Source organism: Xenopus laevis, chromosome 1L (assembly GCF_017654675.1).
Source record: "Xenopus laevis strain J_2021 chromosome 1L, Xenopus_laevis_v10.1, whole genome shotgun sequence".
Classification (NCBI taxonomy): Eukaryota; Metazoa; Chordata; class Amphibia; order Anura; family Pipidae; genus Xenopus; species Xenopus laevis.
In genome coordinates, this window is record NC_054371.1 from 104,133,340 (window position 1) to 104,151,358 (window position 18,019).

Here is an 18,019-nt window from a genome sequence, read left to right on the forward strand (position 1 = left end):
AGTGTGCAAATAATGCCTACAAGGCCAACGTATACACTACTACAGCGGTGGATACGGATTACGTAAAATATATTATGGCTGCTTGAAAAAAGTGACTCCGGTGTTTTTTCTGGAGACGGTAATATTATGGATATTTAGACAGAATGTGAACAAGGTCACACAGCTCGATGGCGGGTTGAAGAAAACAGTGTGCAAATAATGCCTACAGGGCAAATAATGCCTAAAAGGTCAACTTATACACTACTACAGCGGTAGTAAAATAAAAAAAGTAAAATAAAAAAAAAATGAATATTAAAAAAAAAAATTAAAGTTGGTGCTGCTGAACTACTAGGAGCAGCAGATTAGCACACCAGTCCCACTCCCCAACACTGCTAGACTAATAGCACTGGGCTCTTATAGTAGTAGTAGTAGTAGTAGTAGTAAAACAACAAAAAAATAAATAAAAGCAGTCCTTACAAGGACTACTGTTATTGCAGCAGTCAGCAGATGAGATCAGAAGCAGGACAGCTGCCCACTGCAGCTACATACAGAGCACTGCAGTAGAAGGTAGATTACTAGCCAGCAAAGCTACCTAAGCTTAAATGTCCCTCAAACCCCTGCAGACTTCTGTCCCTCCAATAACAGAGCAGTATCAAAACGATTACTAGCCAGCAAACTTTCAACTGTCCCTGAAATCACTAACAGGCAGCAGCTCTCTCCCTACACTATCTCTTCAGCACACACAGGCAGAGTGAAAAAACGCTGCAGGGCTTCGGTTTTTATAGGGAAGGGGAGTGGTCCAGGGGAGAGCTTCCTGATTGGCTGCCATGTACCTGCTGGTCTGGGGTGAGAGGGCAAAAAAAAGCGCCAACAATGGCGAACCCAAAATGGCGAACGTCGCGCGACGTTCGCGAACTTCCGGCGAGCGCGAACACCCGATGTTCGCGCGAACAAGTTCGCCGGCGAACAGTTCGCGACATCTCTAGCCACGAGTGGCCCTATACAACCTCCTTTACCCTGTTAGAGCTTTCGGCTTTTCAGCCCATTAAATCATAGGGGTCTATTTCTTTGATTATACTGGGGATACTCAACTGCCTGTCCCAGGGGGGCTTTTACCAACCTACTGGATCTAACAATACAGATTTCTGCTTCCCAATTTAGAAAACTTTAGAAAGGCAGGTAGGATTAAAACCCTCTGCTCACCAGAGCTTGTTACTAATTTCACTTTCTCCACAGCATTTTCCACAATTTTCCACATGATATCGTCCCATTAACATCAGTGGGATGCACTAGGTTTAAGGCATAATTGGCATAATTCGGGCATAATTCTGGCATAATTCTGGCATAAAAAATGCACACCTTTATAACTAGAGCAATAAGCTCTTTGTAATAAGTTATTGCCTTGATTGCGATGCATGGTGTTAACTGAAGAGTAAGGAACAGCTCAGTTTTCTTTAACACCATTTTAAATACATTCAAATATACACACCTTTATAAATATGGCCCTAGAATGCATCCTCAGATTCTAGGGTAAAGGGGGGTGGGATCTGGTTATTTACACTTAAATAAAAATCTTTTTTGCCTGTTGCTGCTGTTTTTTATTTTTACATTTTCTGATGTACCCCCCTCACCCAAAAAGCATAACATGCCATCTGATTGTTTGGGTCAGTGAAATTAGCGACCAGAAAGCATAATATTAAAGTATAACTAAGACATTTTACAACAAATAAAATAAGTTAAATAAATAGCATGGTGTTGATCAAACAGCATAGTGTTAGATTTCCCAGTACTATTCTAAATTCCCCAATCATTATGGCACCTCAGACAGGCCTGGACTCAGTAAACATGAGGACGACGTGTGATCATTTAGCTTATTAACCACACAAAAACGTAGTTGTAGTAGTTTGTTTAAAAAAAAAACATAAGAAAAAAGCTTATCCAAACTGTAATTGCCACCTTTTGTATAAACGACGTTCACTGCTCTGCAATACTTTTCCTGCCGCACAGAAAAGTACAATCGCGTCAGTGTTAGCGCCTGATTCCAGTTTGACCTCAAGGTGGCGCTGTTGCAGCGTTCGTTCGGCTTTAACCTGTTTCCACACGACACCAAGCTGAGAACAAAAATAAACGGTGCCTACTGAGGAAGAGAGGAATAACCCGACACCTCACACCCTATTTTCTGATGGTTATTTAGCCCGTTGTGTGCTTTTACTGATTGCTTATGAAGGCGCGATTGCACGTTCGCCACTTAATCACTTCTACTAGGTTGGTAAAGGGCGCGTTTCCCAGACACCTTCACTTGCTCAGCTTGTAGAGCTGGTTGATGGGAGGATGAGGGGAAAGTTTATCTGATCTTTATTAGCAAAAACCGTAAACGCCCAGTGTCAGGGGCAGACCCACACGTGCTCCACAATCGGTGCAGCCCTACCAGCAGCATCTCCCTGCCAGTTGTCCGGATCGAACCTGTCGGATTACAGGAACTTCCCAGGAACTTTAACACGAAGAGATCTCCCCGAGAGCTGTAACCAACACCGCAACAGCAGGTAAATAAGCCCAAATTCAGTGCTTCATTTATTGCTTTACAAATTGATTCTCTCACTGACAGCTGATGTAAGATTACAACTCTCAGCATCCAAAGCGAACGATTCTGGGAGTTGTAGTTCATGACAAGTTGTCTATTGTAATATTGTTCTCCCAGCTAACTAACAGTATGTGGAATAATTGAATTCATTTTAGCACTTAGGCTAACACATATTGTGCATTCCTTTGCAGACCACTGATGTCTTAGGAGAATGGTTGTCAAATTAATGTCATGTTAGATTTAGTTCCTGCAGGCATCAGGCTTGCCAATGGTACCCATCCACTGAAGGGAATTGGGCAGATGCAGGAATTAGCAACTGCTTGTGAACATGTGACCATTTATTTATAGGGAGCAAAATACTTATGCTTTGTATCTCAGCTGCGCAGCTGTCAGATAAATCTGCCACTAGACACCTGTTTAGGGTTCCAAAGGGGAAATCAGGGGTTTCCTTTGTCACCTTCTCTGATATTTCAGTTGTTTTGTGTGATCCATTGTAATCTTTTAATCAGACCTGCTTATTGAGGAAAGGAATATGTTCCTGCATAGCCAGATGACAGAGTTTTGTTACTATTGATAGAATATATTATTCATATTATCTCACATCCTGAGCAGTGTATTGTACACACAGATGACTACCCAGCATAGATAGGTACACATTCAGTTTGGTAATTCCTGGGAAACCTGGTTTACATCTAAAATAATAAGCATGTTTTTTCTATCCTCCAACTTCCTAAATACTGTTGCCTGTATTAAGATGTTATGCAGAATACTCAGGGCCTGGGGTTTTCTGGATAACGAATCTTTAAGTAATTTGGATCTTCATACTTTAAATCTAACTAGAAAATCATTCAAACATTAAATAAACCCAATAGGCTGGTTTTGCTTCCAATAAGGATTGATTATATCTTAGTTTGGCTTGAGTACGTACAAGGCACTGTTTTATTATTTTCTATAATTTGGAGTTTTCTGGATAACAGGTTTCCTGATATTGGATCCCATGCCTGTAGTATAAATAAAGAAGCAAATGTTGGTTATATACCATTTATAATGAATACTTTATAGATGTCTCAGAAATGGTCCCCCTGTTTACTAGTGGATCTGGGTATTATAAATAAAGACATTGTGCTAATCACTGCTTTTTATGCATATTCCCAAGAAAGTAGCATCTATTGGTTATCTGGTTAAATATTTCTTTGGTTGTTGTGGGTTACTAGACTTGTAGCAAATTGCTTTTACTATATTACCCCCCAAAAGTATGCACTGCCTCTTTAAGACATGCTTGTCTTTAAGTTGGAGGACATTGATGGGATAGAATGCCACAATGTGGTTATTATTTTGTGGGAGGTCTTAATCAGGGTGACAAAAGCACTGCTTATGTTTCAAATCTCAATTATATTTCTGTTGTAGACATTGGAGTGCTTCAAGCTGTTTATATTGTCTTTCCACCCAAACTCTAGCCCTCCTCTACTATTTACAGCTAGTACTGATGACATTCTCAGCCAACCCTGTTTAATGTTTGACTCTTCCTTTTCTCATCATCCTTTAATCATATGGATGCCACCTGCAAAGCCTATTTTTTTCCTTTGCAATACAAATTAAAATTTCAATTATAAAGGGGCGAAGTAGTAAAATAAGAAAACCTTTGTATAGCTTTGCTGGGATTGTTTTTTTAACATATCTTATAACAATAAATTCAAACAAGCTGAACGTTATCAATCAATAACACAATTAAAGTACAATGAAACGTAAAGTCACAGGCCAGTGCCAGTTTGTTAGGCACCCCTTTCAGGTACTTTAATTGCTTACTTATACCCGGGACAGTCCCTATAGTTTAAAAAGTTGCACCAGCCTGGGGTCATTTATGGCAGGGCAGGTGGTAGCCATCTTTCCCTATACCCATTCCCCCTTTCATCAGGAATCCTCTATTTCAGGTCAGACTTGGCACCTGTGCAGACCCCAAGTCTTTGAAAATGTTTGGTCTGTGCATGCGTTAAGCATTTTAAATAATTTGAGTAGTGGTCCAGGTTAAAAGAAAAGTGACTGAAGTCACTGCAATGTGCCTAACGAATTGTCACCTTTTAGGGACTTCATTTTTCCCTGTCCTTTAAAGGGGAGTGTGTAAAATCCCAAGGTGGAAGAAAAGTTCAAATACCTCAGTTATGAGAATTAAAAAAAACTCCTGATGGAATCCGAGATGTACCAAGCCATCGATACCCTCCAGATAACCTGGTTTCTTATAATAGTCTAGTGCAAAACTGAAATTGGGTAAATAGGTTATGCAAATTAAACCAGCCTTCATAGATTACATTTTTGGCTAACTAGATTAGAAACATTTTGTTATTTTTGCACAGCCTCTTTTTTTTTTTTTTTTTTTACCCAGAACTGTTAATTTAAAACAATCATAGTCCTACATTTAATGGGGCAGGGCTTACAGGGAACAAGGTGAAGTTTGGGTTAGATCATGGGTATGTTATTACAGGCATGACTAATAATATTTTGATTTTTTTTGCTGAAGTTTTGAAGTTTGTTAACCATGGTCCCAATTACAATATTCGATGCATGCCTGGCTGTAAGTAGGATTTTACACAATGATTTACAGCATTGTTATCTTCTTTTTTGCAAATGGCTAGATCCTAGACAGGCGTCAAGCCCCATTGTTACATGACCTTGCTCTAACGTTTAACCCATGAGTACTACAGAAATCCAGGATCACCATGCTTGTCCTCATGAACTAATTATTTTCATAATAAAGAAAATAATTTTCTGGATTTTACCAAACATCAGTAGAGGAAAACCTGCCTCTAACAGGTAAAATAACAAATAAATTACAAATTTAACGGCAGTTTGCTTGTGGGTAAATTCATAATATACACTGCCCCAGTTCCCCTTTTAACTTACCTTCTCTGTCCCATAACATCATTGGCCTCCCTATCATTTCATTGCCTGCCCCATTATATCGTATTTTTGCTGGTGATGATGCATGATACTAGCCTAAGTGTTCCCAGAAGCCAAGTATGAAGGGGGCATGCTGAGAATGTATGAACCAGTAGTTAGTATTGCATAAAGAGAGTAGATGAACCAGCCCTTAGAGCATTGCAGAACTGTGTGAATCTGAAAAGCAGTTCCAGGAAGAGTGAAGCAAAAATGGAGTGGGAGTCACAGATCATGAATCACAACATGCAAAAAGCAATATTGGTATACACCAACCCAGAAATCAGATTCTAGAAATCCAGAATATAACACTAGTGGTAAGGACAAATAACAAGTCAGAAGTACAGTCAGGAAACATACAAACATACAAACATACTACTTAGAAACACAACACGCTTAACAGACCTCTACATTGACCAGTAAACTGCACACTAATAGAGATTAAATAGCAAGTTAAAGCTAGTGTGGGACATGTAACCTTCTGCCAGCTTCTCTAGCACAAAGATAAGGTATGCAGTACTGATCTCTCACAGAGATGGAACTGGTAGAAGGGTAAATGTCTGTCAGCTTCTCTAGCACAAAGGTCAGAGAAATCTATTCAGGACCTGAGTAGCCTCAGGGTATACATAACAACTTCACAATGTACCGTACAGCTTCCACATTTACTAAGCACAGAGAACTCATTCAGTCAGTCTCACAGGGGGTCATTTGCCAAAGAAATGTCCTTGGTTAAATGATAGCTATATATGGGATTATAAATAGGGGTTTTTGCACTGCAGTTTTTTTGTTTATTTTCTAATCTGTGATGAAAGACGTAATTATTATTTTTTTTTTCAACTTTTAACCACATGGTAAAGCTGACCATGGGTACAAACCAATCTCTGTTTGTACCCAAATACATTTTACAGGGCATACGGTACATTTCATGGTTGTCTTGTTGAAGGGGTATTAATTAATACATGGAAATTAGTATTACTACTTGGAATTAGTATTAATATTATGCCTACTTTTTTGTATGTCTGTAAATAAACACCCTTCTCAACTACAGGGCACACAGAAACCTTTCTTGTTCCTCCTGCATTTCTGAAAGTAAGGATATTTTACTTTCTAAACATTTTTCCTCTTCTGTTGTTTTCTAATAGTTCACCAGAAAAAAATACTTTTTAAGATTTCTTATTTTTAATTGTTTATTTAATATTTGTAATAATCATTTTTCAGCTTTTTCTTTCTCCTTGGAGCTGCTTTGTGTGTGTGAATACAGTTTTGTCAAGTGTCAAGCATTTAGCCTAACAGACGTATTCAGATATATATATATAGGCACACTTTTAAATAGTGTTGCTTTATTTTGTGCCTCACTAGGCCATTGTGGTTTTATGTAGGCCAAATATTTAAATTCACCAACCATTGGCTCATGTTTTAAGGTGAGAGTCACATACAATTCTCCTATGCAATTTGCATAGGAACCACAAGGAATTCGATTTTTGGCATTTTGAACCTGTATGTTCGGGCTATTTAAAAAAGGTACAATGTTAAAAACCAAACCACGTTATCGGTTTTAGATGTGCAGTTATGATTATTTTCTGAAAAACTTAAATGCTTTTGTCTTTGTGGTCTCAGCTAATCTCTTTAATATCACACTTGTGCCAAATCACTCAGATTCAGCCCAAAATACACAGTTTATAATTTTAGGCCTAAAACCACCCCGTGTGAGCACTGACAGGCAGATGTCATGCTTGTCTGAGCTTAGTGATCATGATTGTGGATAGAGCACCACAACATTCATATCACAGTCTTTTGAACTATTGTATATTGGATACATCAGTTCCAGGTAATACATTCCTTCATGCAAACAAGTCCCTGAATATGTAATAATTGTTCATCTTAGAAATTAACTTTTAGTATGGTGCAGAAAGCATAATTTTAAGAAAAACTTTTTTTAAGAAAAAATTTGTTAAGCCTTGGTTCTGATCACAGAAGATCTAAAATGGACTCAAACTTGAGCACAGGTTGCCACATATAAACAATAAATTGTTTGGTGCAGCTTGTGAATATTTTATGAAACTTTTTCACTTAACAGTACACTTATTGCTGCATCACATGCAGGTAGTAGTGGACATGACAGCATGTGCCCACTTTTAGTTTGGGATTCTGGGAAACAACACTGCATTGTGGTAAAAAAAAAATAGCAATTTACATCCAAATATCACACTATTCCCTATGCAAATCAGGTTTATTACAACTCTCAGGGGCATATTTAATATGCTGTTTTAAACTAAATTTGCCAAAAAAGGTACAAATTTATCAAGGTGTGTGTAATTTTATGCTGTGCGAATGCCAGATTTGCCTCCATTATTTTACATTGCTTCCAGAAGTCACTATAAGAAAAAATGTGTAAAAAATGTTATGCTGTCTTTTACATTGTGAAGCCTGGCAATGTGTGGTGTATTATCCCCAGCATAATAAATATGCCCCTTAAGCTGGCTATAGACGCAAATATCTGATTGTATGAATCGAGGATTCGTACGATTTTCGGACCGTGTGTGGAGAGTCCCGACATTTGGTCGATCGGACAGGTTAAAAGATTTCTGTTGGCTGTCGATAATATCTCTGCATGTATTGACAATCTTACGATTTTCAGAGGGAGACTGTCACTAGCTTTTGTCGGACATAACTTTCGTACGATTGCTGTCAGGGGCAGAACATCGGCTGATCTGTTCTTTTGTACTTTATTTGATCATAATGGTTAGCGGCAGGTCGGAAGATGGGGAAGTCCGATCATACGATGATTTGTACGATCGGATCTTTGCGTCTATGGCCAACTTTAGGCTTGGAATTTAACATGTTTATCTGTTTGCTAAGTGTTAATTACCTGTGCAACCAGAGCAGTTTAAATTAAAGTTGAATGTAAACAGTTCTTTAAAAGAAATCTAAGTATTAAAATAATAACAATAAATAAAAAGCCAAAGTCAGAATCTGGATTTAATGACCATGGCAACCAGACATCATTTGCAGTTGCATTCTGTAAAAAGCAGAATAATAAGGCTAATTATCATAAACAATAGCCTATGAAGTTGTTATTTTTATATCCTTAGGTGAAAATGATAATGTTTGTTTAAATGCCTTTCTTGAAAGTTCCTATTCTTAGAGGGTTACAAAGATTCTCCTTTGTATCAAAAAGTTGGGTAAACATTTTACAAAACTGTATCAATAGATGGCAACCCTGTTACTTTATATGTAACTTTTTTTTGAAGAAAAAAAAAAAAAAATGAGGTGAATAAATATGCCCGGAAAGTTCTGTAGTCAATTGGATGCTTTCCACGTTTTTAACAAATAAGTAATGCAAATTGTTTGGATTTCCTTGACCTCTTTGGGATGACGAGATGGAAAATGTAACCAAGCCAAGAAATACAATAACACATCCAATACAGTGCTACTTTATGAGCCTGCTTTATAACTATGGTTTCAGCTTTTAAAATAACTGCTTTATCTGCACAGCAATTCAGTAAAATGAAATATTTCTCATAACTCTCTGGCCAGTAGAATTTTCTATATTATCCTCAAACTATTTGTCAAATGTTCCATTTCTTTCTTTACTGTGGCAGTTTTTTGGCCAGAAATCCCTTGCCTTTTACAGGGTCTCACAAGTCATAAATATACGTTAGTAATGGAAGTGGTCAAAGCCATTGCAGTGTACACATCTCATTTTTGGCACAGATTGTCTAAAGACTAATACAATTTTGGTTAATGTGCTAAATCTTAGAAAATAAATTTTAAACTACAGAAAAAAGAGCCCTTAAAGGAGAAGGAATAGCATTTTACAATTGGGGTGCCAAAAGTTTTTTACTTACCTGACACCCTTGGCCGGTGCTCCAATCAGCAGAAAATCGCACCGGCCCAGGGTTTTTCTAGCGAGCACTGCGGAGAGATCCTCTTCCTGCTTCATCGTTTTTCAAATTTCCCAGGGCAGGAGCATGCGCAGTAGCCAGCTTTTTCATTAAAGTCCAGCTTTCTGCACTACTGTGCATACACAACTGCTAGAAGAAGAAGCAGGAAGAGGATCTCTCCATAGTGGTCGCTAGAATAACCCCAGGCCGGTGCGTTTTTCTGCTGATGGGAGCGCTGGCCCGGGTGTCAGGTAAGTAAAAGTAGTCACTTGGGGGTTATCGATATGTGAGGGTGAGCGCCATTACCGCAGATTGCAGAGAGGTTGTATAGCCTAATATCCGAGTGATCCCTCCACCTCCGCTCTGGCCGCGGACATACGAATTCAGAACAAACTTGATATTGTGGATGGCATCGTCGGATCAGGAATAGGTGAAAACAAACTTGTATAAAATGATTAAATCTTTATTGTTCCATGTTAAAGCACAAAAGTATAGGGAGACACCACGAGGTGTCTCTCTTGAGTAGCGAGGCATTTTGGATTTATAAATTAGACACAATAGTCTCTAAGGGTTTGAACAGAGAGTGGGAGTTGAGTTGTTTCACTGGTTTATAATTTGATTGATTGTATTTTGTTTCAGATATATATATATATATATATATATATATATATATATATATATATTCTTGATTCTCACTTAAGATGGGAGAGTAGATCATAAGTACCCAATTTATAAATTTTTCTGTTCTGACTTTTGGTTCCAATATATTTCTGTACTTAATATATTTGCTGTATTTTAATTTCAATATAGATATTCAGCTAGTACCATACCAGTATAGGGTTATTCTATATGGTCTTGATTTATTATACTATCATGCAGGTGAACCCAAGAATCCTTGGAGTATAGGATTGGATATATCATAATTATGTATTTAATTACCTATTTATTCTAATCTATTTAATTACCTATTTATTCTAATTATACAATTATTGTTCTGTTTTCAAATATGTGGATATATGAATTTAACTTATTAACTTAACTAGTCAGGATATAAATATGTCAACCAGCTCGATTATAGCTTATTTAGATACATATTATCTATTTCATTATTTTTTTTTACCGTTTTTTGTCACCAGTTTCTGTTTCAATATGATGGAGTTCGTCTAGTTTGCTGCTTGATTATTACTACTACTTACTATATATTTAGAATTTATATGTTTACGTATCTATAGTGACTTTTGATTTTACTCAAATGTACATATTTTATTGGAGTAGTTATATAAGCTGTACACCTGTAGGGGGCTCTTAGGCTTCTGATGAAGTGACGCTCAGTCACGAAATGCGTAAAGCTGGTTCCCCTGGCTGCCTATACTTTTGTGTCTTAACATGGAACAATAAAGATTTATTCATTTTTTTATAACTCTTTATTTTTGTTTTATTATTTTTCACAAATAATAATCAAGACAGAATAGAAAACAAAAAGAAAACAGAAAACAAAATAGTTGGGAAATAGAAGCATGTAAAGTTGTGGAAATAGTTGTCCAAATACAATAAAATTTCACAGTGTTTCACAAGGTGCAGTACGTCACATCTTTGAATGGGGTACATGGCAGCTCAACTCATTATTTGTTATCCGTTTAGTAGGTTTGGGCCTATATTGGCTTAGGGTAAATAGAATGGGGCAGAATTAAATGCAAGTAGGCCCTGATCAGGGAGTGTATATTTTTCCATTTTCTTTTTCTCATAAACTACATATTTAGAACAGATTCTAAGGACATCAAAATTTTGTATCACTCATATAGCTGTGTAAGTGTTAGGAAAATGGTACATCCAATTCGTCCATATCTTATCATAAGCCAGCATGCTGTTATTATGTATAGCTGACATGTATTCCATTCTCCGTATTTCTTCCACTTCTTGGACTTCATTCATAGTAGGGGCCATTCTCTGCTTCCACATTAAACTTATAAGTCTCCTAGCCGCTGTGAGTATGTGGTTCATTAACCTTTGGTCTGCTTTGGTGTTCCCACCAAGGGGTTTACCCAGTACATATACCCAGGGATCAAGCGGTATGTTCCGGAAAAGTACTCTACTCAAAAGTGCTGACATGCTTTCCCAGTACGGGACGATTATTGTGCAGTACCACATCAAGTGGGCTAATGTGCCTCGTTGTTTGCAGCCTCTCCAACATCTATCTGTTGTGTTTGGGTATATGGCATGGAGTTTATCTGAGGTGTAGTATCAGTTAAGTAGGATTTTATACACGTTTTCTCTATATCGAACACATGTAGAGGATTTTTTGGCGTTCTCCCATATTTCCTCCCATTCTTCATATGGTAAGTTAGTTGATAGGCTCTCTTCCCAGTAACGCATATATGGGTGTTTCGGGAAGGGTTCTGTAGGCAAAGTGACCAGTATATGGTAAATGTTAGTGATCAATTTTCTTTGTGTGGGCCCATCGTAGGCAGATTTATTTATGTTATACAAGTTTGGTTTCCCCTATTCCTGATCTGATGATGCCATCCACACCATCAAGTTTGTTCTGTAATTACTTGGGGTGACTAACTTTTGGTACCCCCAACTGTTAAATGCTATTTTTTCTCCTTTAAAGTAAAAGGTGAATTTACAATTTATAAACAATAGGGGTAATTTCAGACATTCTGTTTGCTGCAAATTCTAATAGCCTGATATTGCCTTCCATTGCCCTTTAAAACAATTCCCTAAAATTGTTCCTGCACTTATTCAAGTGCATGTTTTTTATTTATCAAAAATTGTCTGAAAGAGGCTTGAAACAGTGCTCTCTGGTGATCATTATAGCATTTTTTCAAGGTTTCTTAACTTGCTCTACAACTCCCATAGGATTGCCACCTGTTGTAGTAGGGAAACTTAAAAAATCCACCAGGACAATTTGTCACCTGTAGAACAAATTATAGATACAGTTGCTTTGTATAGTTTGGGAACTCTCTCCCAGTAAAGTCTATGGGAAAACTTCTGAGTAAAGCAGAAAGATTTTTCTTTAGATTCATATGATTACATTTGCCATAGACTATCGTGTTTTGCTGCAGGCTCCATGTTTGAGGAAAATCAAGTCTACATAGCCAACTCATGCCAAGAGTGTTTTGTTGCTGCATCTAAACTTTTTATGCATTGCTAAAAATTTCCATGGCATTTTGCTTCTTATTGCATCAGTTAAGTGAATGGTGAGGAAAAGCCTTTGTAGAAAAACTGTATGCTGGGTGATGTTATCATAGCAAGTACAGGGCCCCAATTCACTCAATTTCTTTTGTCTCTGAATTACCTCTTTTTTAATGAAGAAGACAGTTATTGTTTTGCAATTATAGCAAAGATTTCTAAGAAACATTTTAACTAGGTTAAGGAGAACATTTTACATAGCTTGGATTGCATTTAGCTGAAGGTCCATGTAGAGGGCCAGTGATCTAGTATTTTACATAGATAAAATCCAGGATAAAATAAATCCAGGATAAAATAAAATGCTGAGGTCACAAACAGAAATCTTCATTCCTTGGGCAGAACCAGTTTGTCGTACAGATCACTTGGATTGTCACGTTCAGCCTACGGGCATCCAGTTAGGAAACTTTGACTTATATTATCATATTGAAATGTGCCAGGCTCATTTGAACATGACACCTCTATCTCATATTTCTCCCATATTGATGTCTGCTTTGAAATATCTTTCTAGTTGCACCTTGTATCTGAAATTTATACTTCTCGGTTTTCCCACATTGTCGGCAATATAAAATGTATGTTAATGTAACTGTCACTTTATTGAATTACAAGTTTTATCTGTTTACGATTTCCAGTGCAGCATCTGTAATCTCACATACACACAACAATGAATGACAGTGTCAACAAATTATTTCTAGTACTGCAAGAACAAAACTAGGATCTAATAATTCATTTTGTCTTTGCTTCAACAGCTTAGGTGTCTTCATAGCATTTGTCGGTGAGTGATTTATTGCATATAGGGATATTTCTTTCTGCTATTTGAATGAATTAATTTCATATTTCGGTTACGCCAACTAGAAGATTTAGATCAATATAGAATACAAGTATATTTATAATTCACATTTTTGGGAACTGTGTGTTGTGGAGCATGCACATATTTATTTTAAAATGTTTTATAAAATGTGTGTGCCATATAATGAATGCATTAAATTAATTCCACCTGCTGTTATAAATATTTGCACAACTCGGGTTTAGATGCTAATCATGAGAAGGAAACCCTATGCTTTAGGACCTAATTATCATTACAAAAATAAAGGCCATTTTTACATTTCATGGCATGCCAGAGCTTTTAGTAAGTATGCATTCCTCTGCCATTAACTACACAGCCTAGCCTCTGGTATTTTTGCATTATAGAGGCTCATGCATTGTAATCAGTGGCATAAATATCAAAACTTACATGGACACAATTATGTAATCTCTTTTCTATGTGCAATTTAGTAGTGACCCTCAACAAAGATATTTCAGATATGGAGATCAAAAGAATGATAACATTGTGAGATATTTAGCAATACGAACAGAGCCTAGCCAGGCACTTTTTGGTTGCCTTGCTATAATATGTGTAAGAGTCATATCCTGCCAAGCTTTCCAAACAGCTGGATCTGTGAATCTAAAAGGGCTCTAAAAATGAGAGAATGTTACAATGTACAGTTTAGGAATGACTCATTTACTAAAGCACAAAATATGAAATCAGGAGTACTTTTTAGTTGCTATAGACTTAGCCCTACTAGATAGTGAAAAGTACAGTACTATAAAAAAATAATTGTAGAAGACCAAAAAATGTTCCACTTCTACATATCCTTATATCCTGGTATTTGGAATAATTTGTACCTAGCTGGAATGAGCAAATTGTGTCGTGCGAGAAAAACAATTTTATCAGGATGATGTTTTGTACTTTTTTCCTTTGTAAATGAGCCATTCTAGCTGCCAACATAATTCATTATTGTCTCCAGCCTCTCTCACAATTATTTTTATGTTTAAGTTTAAGGGGCTGAAAATAGGTCTGTATATAGTTTTTCTTAAATTTCTGTGTTTGCCACAATACAATTACCACATAATTTTTCCTGGTTTAGCTTTGCTTCATGTTGCTCATCCTCTGAAAATAACAGATGTTAAAACATTTGTTTCCTCTTGTGTTTTAAAAAAAACTGAAACATCATAATTCAAATTCTTACAAATGCTACAGGTTATAGTGAATGGATATTAGGCACAATCATAAAGATTCATTGACTCTCTTTTTACAGGTGCTTAACAACCTATGGTGCCAGCTGTGACTGCTGCAATCAGTACTTAAAGGGGATCTCTAATTTATTGATTGAATTTATGTCTTATTACATTTTTTTCTAATAAAAAACAAATGCCTAATGTAGTCTAGAATATGATGCTATTTTGTTAGACCGTTTGTCAACAACTTTCTTCATAAGATTCCCTTTTATTGTACTATAATCCCCCAACTAGACTCCAAAAAGGGCATAGCTTATTGACACAGAGGCAGAGTCTAGTGATTCAGGGGATGCGGCTTTCCATGGATTGTTGTAAATGCAACTCTGATTTTGTAGCAAAATTGTTTGTGCAATAGCTATAGAAAAAGATTCAAGCAGAAATAAAAAGCAGCGAGATTTGCTTGGAGAGTCACCAAATGCAAGTGACACATTTACCTGACAGCCCAGCTCAGTGTTTCTCTCATTATAGCACCATCTTGCTAGTGATTAAAATAAGTGGGTGGGCTCTGCCAGTCCAAGATAACTTTACAAATCTGTACTGGAAAAATTCAGAATATATCCCTTGCCCATATAAATTAGTAGTGATGATAAAGAGAGAGCTAAATAATGCTAAATAATGAGTAATGCTAAATGAGATGTCAGCCTGACTTATTTGTTGGAAATGTCCCTTACTTGACATCACCAGTCTTTAATCAGCTCCATTAAATATAGCACCATGTATCACCTTCAGCTGTCAAGAAATCATGGCTATATTTCTTTAGTTGCGTGATGCTTTATTGCTTGTTTGATGAAAACCTTTTTTTTAGCTTATGCACGGATTCCTTCATAAGAACAGGCTTAATATATCATGGTAACTAAGCAACTGTAGAGCCATCCGCATATTATCCTGAGTGTGCAAAATGGATTAATTTAAAATTTTTTTGGATGTTGTACATTAAGTATGTATCGGTTTTGATTCTCAGATGGATCGTATAACAACTATAAACTTCTGGATAATTACTCTGAAATGAGCTGTGGTTTTATATAGTAGAATTTGTGACTGAAATCAGCACAAGTGGTGCAGCTGTTGCTCTGATGAGATTAGCTGATGGCCATCATGATTTTTCCTTACTACCTTGAAAATAGTTCTAAGCAGAAGGCATTGCTTTGATATTCAAGCAGTAGCTTTAAAACATGTAATACAAGAATATCATTGAGAAACAAAGGTGGTAATGTGCAAAGTTTGCTCCATTTCTGGCAGCCCATAGCAAGCTATCTGTATGTAGCATTTACTAGTCTTCTGCATGAAAGCAAACATCAGCTTATTTACTTTTGGCAAATTTTGGTTACAAAAGCTTGTACCTGCAATGTGATTACCATAAAAGTCGCATTAGAATGCATCAACCATAGGCATTTTGTGTAGTGCAGATAACTTTGTTCTACTCTCTTATATCTTTTGCTATGAAAACTATGAAAAGGACACAGTCTGTTGAAGATTTTGAAAAATCATTAAATTCTGCATATTCTGCATAGACACATTAGCGAAAAAACATTAATAAATTACAATACACTTAGATTAAATTGATCAGACAAATGTATGGGTCACAAGTGATCAGACTGTGCAAGTGGCCTACTACCTTTACTTTTTTTTAATTTTTGCACCTTCCCTTCCAAATCTTCTGTAACAGGTTCAGGTTGTGGGAAAAGGCCAAAGTGCAGTGAGCAAAGTGCAATTTTAAATGCAATCTCTGTGTTTATTCCCCATAATTCCAGTATTGTTACAGTTGCAAGGGAGCTCTGTTGCACTCACACTTTGCCATAAGTGAAATTCAATTGCGCTGAAAATTTTCCTGGTTCAGTTCAGTGTGAAGCACCTGATTCTTTACACAAAAGTGTGCTGCTTCTATTGATGCATGAATGCATTTGTAGATGTAGATGACCCCTCTAAAGTAGCAATTGGAACTTTTTAACCTTTATGTATAGAGAAACAACATATTACATATTACAGAGAATTTTAGCCATTCACATTAATTCCTGATTTGCCTGCCTTGAGGCACACAAACCTTTGAGTTAATCTAATCAGAAACTATTAAACTACCAGTATGTTTGTAAATATAAAATAACCAGAAGAGCTTGGCAAAAACCCACACAGACCTAGAAAAAACATAAAATTATTCTCTGAGATTTTTCTTGCATGTTTATTTTTTAATAATTAAATTTTAATTAAACATTTTTAGCATGCATTATAATTATTAATTTATAATACTCATAAATCTAGAAAACATTTACTTTTAATATGCAAACTGTATCTGAGATTTCTATGGATTTGAATATTTAACTGGATAATAACTTCATGTTCTGAAAACATGTGTCTGTGCCTCTAAATGAGTGCAAAGCTGGCTAATATATACACATACATTTTGTAAATAATAAGCATAAATGTAAAATAATGTATAGGATGTCCTATGTATAATATATCTTGTACTGTCGTTGGATATAAAAAAAAAAGCCTTCACCAAGGCTTAGTTGCTCCTCATGAAAGCCAAATTGTTTGGGAGGGGTCCTAGCAATTAACAGGCCATGTAAAGAAAACATTGTACCAAAGCCATACTGTAACTAAGGTAACAACCCTTGCAGAACACTTCTGGATTGTTGCCACAAGAAAATCTAGCTGTTGGCCAACCAAAACTAGAGACATGTGAAACAGAGACACATTGTTCTGTATCAGCAGAAGATTGAATAACATCTTTATGCTCACTTTACACTATTAGATCACAGAAGCAGAACGTGTTAAAAAAAATTAGAGAACTGCAATACATTACATAGATGTAGTCCTAAAGTTCTTTTTAAGACTTTTCTGTGAGCTTAAGGAACTTTTTAGTTAACCATGTCAGCAACAGAAATAAGTTTATATTTTATTGAATCATAAAATTGTAATACCAGTATATATTCTGGTTTAAAAGAAATGCAAGTAGCCAACTTTTGTTGTTTTTAAAATCGTGTGGCTTTTTACCACCGTACATGAAGAGCTCAATAAATGCATTACCATATGCAATGGTAAAAGATAACAGTATGAGAATATGGGGCTATGTTATGTAATAAATGGCACAATGTTTGCCTAGGTGTGGTATCCCATAGCAAACATTTAGCAGTTAGCATTTCCTGGTTACTTGCTGAAAAGCAATCATCTTATTGGTTGCTATAGGTTGCTACCCAATGGCAAACTTAGTGCTTTTTATTACATAACCCTATAAGCTCACTAAAAACCTGATTGTGGGGGAAAATTGATAATAAGCTTGATTTCATTTTTCATGTTTATGAGATCATGTTAAGTCATTGAAAAATACTCTATTATAATAAAACTGGCATTGCTCCATTCACTAATCAGATGTACAAATATATGTCATTATATGGCACAC

General features: G+C 36.3%; 1 protein-coding gene across 1 annotated transcript in view; it reads left to right on the plus strand.

Annotated features, from left to right (window-relative positions):
• The first annotated feature begins 2,004 nt into the window (after positions 1 to 2,004).
• csgalnact1.L (chondroitin sulfate N-acetylgalactosaminyltransferase 1 L homeolog) overlaps positions 2,005 to 18,019 on the plus strand; it is a 221,106-nt gene continuing 205,091 nt past the window's right edge. The window contains exon 1 of the mRNA XM_018254269.2: positions 2,005 to 2,522. The gene's annotated coding sequence lies outside the window, so the exon portion shown is untranslated. The remainder of the gene's footprint in view (positions 2,523 to 18,019) is intronic.